The sequence below is a fragment of the Grampus griseus genome (genome assembly GCF_964374135.1).
Source record: "Grampus griseus genome assembly, chromosome: 1".
Taxonomy (NCBI): domain Eukaryota; kingdom Metazoa; phylum Chordata; class Mammalia; order Artiodactyla; family Delphinidae; genus Grampus; species Grampus griseus.
Window position 1 is genome coordinate 86,673,743 of NC_139017.1, and position 6,357 is coordinate 86,680,099.

Sequence of the window (6,357 nt, forward strand, 5' to 3'; positions counted from 1 at the left end):
AATTTTTTTTTGTAAACTTGACAAACTCTTCTAATATTACAGGGAAGCATAAAAGTTTCATACATAGTTGTCAAAAACAACCCTATATGGTAGGTACTCTAATTTGACCCATTTTGCATTTGTGTAACTAAGGCTAAGGAATTAGCAGAGTCACCATTTGGACCCAAGCCTCCAAGTCAGAGCCTTACTTTTAACAGCCAGACTACTACAGAAGTAGGTATGTTTGGCCAGAAGAAAATCTACCAGTTTGAAAGTATAGGACATTATCTTCTCTTCAGACTTTATCATTCTCAACAGAATGGTGCATAAGAAGATACAAAAGACTTCATTTTGTTGAATTTGAATGCAGCTCGTATTGCTGTCTAGCAATTTAATATTTGACAGTATACAAAGAATATATATCATTTATTCAAAAATATCAAGCAACTACAAATATATAAAGTGCTAGTTTAAGCACAGTGATCTCTTATAATTTAAGGAATGGTGGGAACCCTCCCCAAATCTTAACTCATTTCTTCACAAAGAGTGAGGACAGGGAAAATAAAATCTCGGTAGTGCTCGTATTATACTCGAAGTCCCTAAGTGCCAAAAAGTTTCATGGACTGTATTTATCAGTGGGGTGAGGGTAATAGTGGTGACAGGAAAATCATGCTGCATCCTTGCTGAATAACTTTAGGGCCAAGAGTTAGAAAGTCAGAGGTTGAGGGAATTATTTTAGTTAAAAATCGTATAAGCTTTATTAAGTCGATTGGGTACAGATGTCAAAATTTAACTAATATCCCAATGGTGGCTTAAGAACTCTTTGCTCTTGATATAAAGCCCCACATGATTAATAAGAACCATTTTTAATGAACTAAGTACCAACAGCAGGTCTGTTAATGTGCAGTTACTGTATATACACAGTCCTCACAACAAACTTGTAAATAATATTAGCCACATTTTACAGGTTTGGAAACAGATTCAGAGAGGGTAACTTGCCCAGAGTGTGCAGGCTTAAATAATGGCAAAGTTGAGATTCTAACAAAGTCTGCATTTCCCACTATACCTCAAAGCTTTCTGTATGAAAGACATGTTTCAAAGGGTTCAACTCTGACAGCATCTTTGCAGCTTTCCTAGCCTCTGGGAATGACTCATTGTTCTGCCACATTTCAAATCTGACCCAGCCCTCAGCATCAGAGCTCTCTAGCAATACAAAGCTAGCCTCACGTCATCCTGTGATCAGAATCATAGATAGCCCTGCTTTAAAAGAGCAACAAGTACCTACCAAAAACAAAGTCTTACAGATGTTTACTAAAAAATGTTTTCTAGATTACGTTAGTAACTACATATAACTCTCTGAAAAACACTCACCTTCCCTCTTTTGGGTTTTGTCTTCTGCTGAAGGTTTGTTTGATCCTTACCACCAGGCCCACGTAATTGCATAATCTTTTCCATTGTTAACTTAGAGGCCATCTTCCCAAACCACTAAGCTGTGCTTCTGCTAGCGCTTGAATCAAAAATATTATAGAGTTGGTTTTAAGAGCCTGAGAAGCCCCTTACCTTTTAAGAAACATGCATAATAAATATGTGCAGATTTTCCAGATAAAACCAGAAAAACACACATCAGCCTAAAATACACTCTGGTTTAAAACCTGGAACGTTGGTGCTGGGAAGATGAAAGGCAATTTCCTGTTGACTTTTTTTCTTTTTTGATGTGGAGGGTGGAGCAGAGGAAGGAAATGGGATAAGAAAACTGAATTGTCCCAGTAATGTTCTAGGAGACTCAGCCTTAACCATTTCCAAAATGCAATAGAAAAAAAAGTTTCATTAAAATTAAATATAAGTATACACCTTTCATGGGAGGTGTTTGGAGTTAAGGTAACATGTATAGAAAAGGAATTAAAAGAGGGCTTGGAACTCCAAGGTACTAACCAGAATCTTCAGTCATTACACAGAAGGTACACAAATGTGCTGCAGATTGCCATTTATAGTCCAGGAAATGTATCGCCCAACTCTGGGGCCTCACTCCCTGCCTTGAGCATAATGTTAAAAGATAAACTGAGGCATATTAAAAATGATAAGAGCTTATCTGAGCAAAAATCGATGTGAAGCTGGTGCTGACAAACCAGAGCAGGTTAGGAGCGCTCTTCCATTCAGGAGATCAAGAAGAAGCTTTTGCAGAGAAAATGCAGAAGCAAAGCAAGGAAATTATTGATTGGCTACAGCTTAAAGCCTAGTTGGCTGTATGTGGCTGGTTGTCCTTAGGTTTTCATTTCATAACCTTGAGGCATTGACAGGCTTAGGTTTTGGTTTGCTTATGTAGGCCACACAGCACTAGAGCCACCTTAGTCTAATGGCCTCCTGTTGCCTCAGCCAAGTGGCTTGTTAATTTCTTGCATTTGCTACACTACCAGAGGTGTTGATCCAGCTACAGCATGAGGTATTTGCTATGGCACAGACTCTTCCTTGTTTAGCCAACAAGTAATCTAAAGCAATTCTACTATCTCAAATTATCTTACCAAGAAAACCTAGGGACTTCTGTTCTGTAGGTATGGCCTTAGCAAGATCCAGCGATAGTTGCCAGAGAAGCATTGTCTTACCGTGTATTAACAGAGAGAAAAAAGCAAGTAGTGAAAAGGCAAAACGAATAAAGGTTTCAAATAGGAAATAAAGATCTTGATCCGTGATCTCGGGAGAGCTGTCCATCTCAAGATGCTATCTGCTTCTGGAGAGGAACCTCCATAAGCCAATTTTAATTTTAGGTCTCCAGTTGTACAGTTCCAAGAGTCTGGAGGAGCCCTTTTTAACTGGGAGATACGGACCCAAGGTTTAAGGCCCTGAAGTTTGACTGCTGACTTGGTACGGTCCCTTCTAAGGAGGTTCAAGGGTAGTCTTTGTTCTTAGTGATTTCAAATCAGAAGGGTAGGAGAAAACTGGAAATCTTAGTTTGGAGAGTAGCCAGATATTTGAGAAAACTAGAACAATTCAGGATCCAGTCCGGTTTACAGGTATATAACAAAAGCTCAAAGACAGTGAATAGGACTAGAATCTGATATCCACAAGATCGTATTATAATTTTCTACTACAACATAATTTTTTTTATAATCACCCCCATTTCTATCAAAGATAATCACAGTAAGGCTAATTTGTTTGCAGAATAAGTCTAGTCTCATAAAACTTGGGCTGGTTATTTACAGAGGTGCAGTAGGAAGAGTAATTGACCGTATAGGCTCTTTTTAAATCTGTTTTGCTAGGACTTTTCATAAGGAATCTTAGATTGAACTTTTAAAGGCTCTCCAGATTAAGCAGTCAAGTCAAGGATTTGTCATTTCAGACTTCATCTGGAATACCTATAGATTTGGGTGAATTCCTCTCTTCTCAAGGTCCCTAAGATATCCTGAGGTTCTCGGGCCTGCCAGGAAGTGACCTTCCTTACTCACCTGGTAAGGTTTCTTGGAACCCTATAAACAAGATGCCAGGCCAGTTTTTCTTAGGAGCTTTATTGCCTCCATAAAGTCAGCCTTAGTTCCTTAAAACTGTCCGGTCATATCTGATTTTATGCATATTCTCAAATATGACATTCTAGTCAAAGCCTTGGTAATATAACCAAGGCTTCCAATTGTGTCCTGTTATAAGAACATATTCTTATTGGGCTTATATAAATCACTATATTGCCATGAAAATAAGACTACACAACAAATTTCCAAATTCTGGAGGGATCAGGTAGGGAAAAAAACGTTTCACTTTTGTTTACAAAGGTATAATTTACCAAACTGCCTTAAGACAGAAAGGTTTCCTTAAATTTGGAAAACAAAACATTAAGGAATCAGCAGTGTTTCAAAGAAAAAGTTGTAAAAAACATTATAATCATCCTCATCAGTTCATTTAATCATATGTTATTAATTCTTGTTCAGGATGAACCCAGTTTTTTCATTAGCTCTGAAAATTCTTACCCAGTTCACTTTTATGCTCTTAAACTTATCAGAAATCTGTATTCTAGATCTTTCCATGAATCTCTAAAGACAAAGAAGCATTTCTGTGAAAGCATCAGAGTAAAACAATAACTCTCTGCAAATGACAAAAAGACTTTTAATAAAGTCTTTCCATACCTTTCCTTACCCCCTAGACACATTCTACTTTCCTTCCTACTTTTCACACAGTTGTTTCCTTTCACCCCTATATTTTAGTAGTTTTAAATTACATATAACGATTAGAATTCGTAACCCTTAGAATCCTTACTTCCTAGTGAAAACTAAGAAGCAAGCAACTGTGGACTGTTAACACTAGCATTCTGTGGATTGGCACATTTATAAATACATTTCATAATTTCCAGAAGTATATTCTCCCTCACAGTAAATTTTTCCATATGGCATAAAACACGTTTACCAATAAACCCAAATATCTTTAGTTCCTCTGTAATAAGAAGCCAAAGTAGATAAAATGCCAAAAGTAGATAAATTTGTGTTCAGTAATTAATGTTTCAGTATTTTATCTTACTTGGAAATGATCTAGTCAATGAATATCCATAATTTAACTCAGTAGAACTTTCACCTAGTTTCCAAATCGCCCCCCACATACTTTTGTTTTTGTCCTTCTAATAAGAATCACCTCCCTGAAGTCCACATTTCAAAGAAATGGCTCTAAATACTCGAGATGCAGAACGCTTACATCTCAAAGCTCAAAGGCACAGAAAAAGGATGTAAGTTCCACCAAGAAGAACTCTTATTCCCTAAATCCAGATGTTTTATAATATCTGTAAGCCTTCTGAGCTGAATAGAGGAGGTTTTGAGATTGGTAAAAAGGATAGACTTTTCATTGTTTCTAGAGCTGCATTTCTGTTCCTGTCAAAACTCGATTTGTAAGACAAGTAGTTGTTCTTTATTCCTCAAAGAACTGGGTTGCCACCTGAGGCCCAGTGAACCCACCCATCCAACTATATTATCTTCAATTTGCTTCTTTATGTCAGGGAGATTTCCAACTAAGATGAAAATTAAAAGATTCCTATGTTCCAGATTTGGAGCTGTGCATCTTTTGAATGTTTTAGTAAATTCTTCCACAGTGGCCTCAGAATGTTTTTCTTTCCCTCTGGGTACATAATTTCATTTCAGCTTCGTGGAGAAGCCCTTAAAAACAGTTCCTATCAGGCTCTGAATATCAGCTTCCAAAGTAACCAACTTTTTTTTTTTTTTTTTTTTGCATTTTGGCCGCGCTACGCAGCAAGCGGGATGGCATGTGGGATGGTTCCCCGACCAGGGATCGAGCCCCGGCCTCCACAGTGAAAGCACCAAATCCTAACCACTAGGCAATCAAGGAACTCCCCAGAGTGGCCAACTTCTAACCAGAAAGATCACTAAGAAAATCCTTTTAAATATTTTATTAACACGTTTTAGGTGGGACAAACAGTAACTATTCCTGGCAATACTAAACAAACTTTTCTTTTACTTTTAAACCAAAGGTATCCCTATCAAATGACTCAAAAACAAAACCATAGTTTAACCATGGATGCAAGAGGCATCCCCAAAGAAAGTACAAAAGATATTACTCCCCCAGCCCCAAGATCCAGAGCTATTCCCAAAGATAATCAAAGAAAGACAGACTTAGGGCTTCCCTGGTGGCGCAGTGGTTGAGAGTCCGCCTGCCGATGCAGGGGACACGGGTTCGTGCTCCGGTCCGGGAAGATTCCACATGCCGTGGAGCGGCTAGGCCCATGAGCCATGGCCACTGGGCCTGCGCATCCGGAGCCTGTGCTCCGCGACAGGAGAGGCCACAGCAGTGAGAGGCCCGTGTACCGCAAAAAAAAAAAAAAAAAAAAAAAGAAAGAAAGAAAGACAATTCCCCTGGTGGCTGGTGACCCACATTTCTGTCCAGCCATATTTTGGGGGTCCCCAATGTGACAGTTGAGCTGCCTGCACACATAAGAACTGCCAACCTGTGTGCCCTGATGGGCAGAAAGCCAAGCCAAGTTCTCAGGACATAACAAGATAAATGAGAAAGCTATAGCTGTCCCTGGGAGTAAAAAGTCCAAGAACCAGTGGGGACTTAAATGAAAGTTCACAAGCCACCATTCAAAGATCTAATTCTTTTATTTTTTATAATAAATTTTATTTATTTATTTTTGGCTTCATTGGGTCTTCATTGCTACACGCGGGCTTTCTCTAGTTGCGGTGAGTAGGGACTACTCTTCATTGCGGTGCGCGGGCTTCTCATTGTGGTGGCTTCTCTTGTTGCGGAGCATGGGTTCTAGGCACATGGGCTCAGTAGCTGTGGCTCGAGGGCTCTAGAGCACAGGCTCAGTAGTTGTGGCACACGAGCTTGGTTGCTCCGCGGTATGTGGGATCTTCCTGGACCAGGGATCGAACCCATGTCCCCTGCATTGGC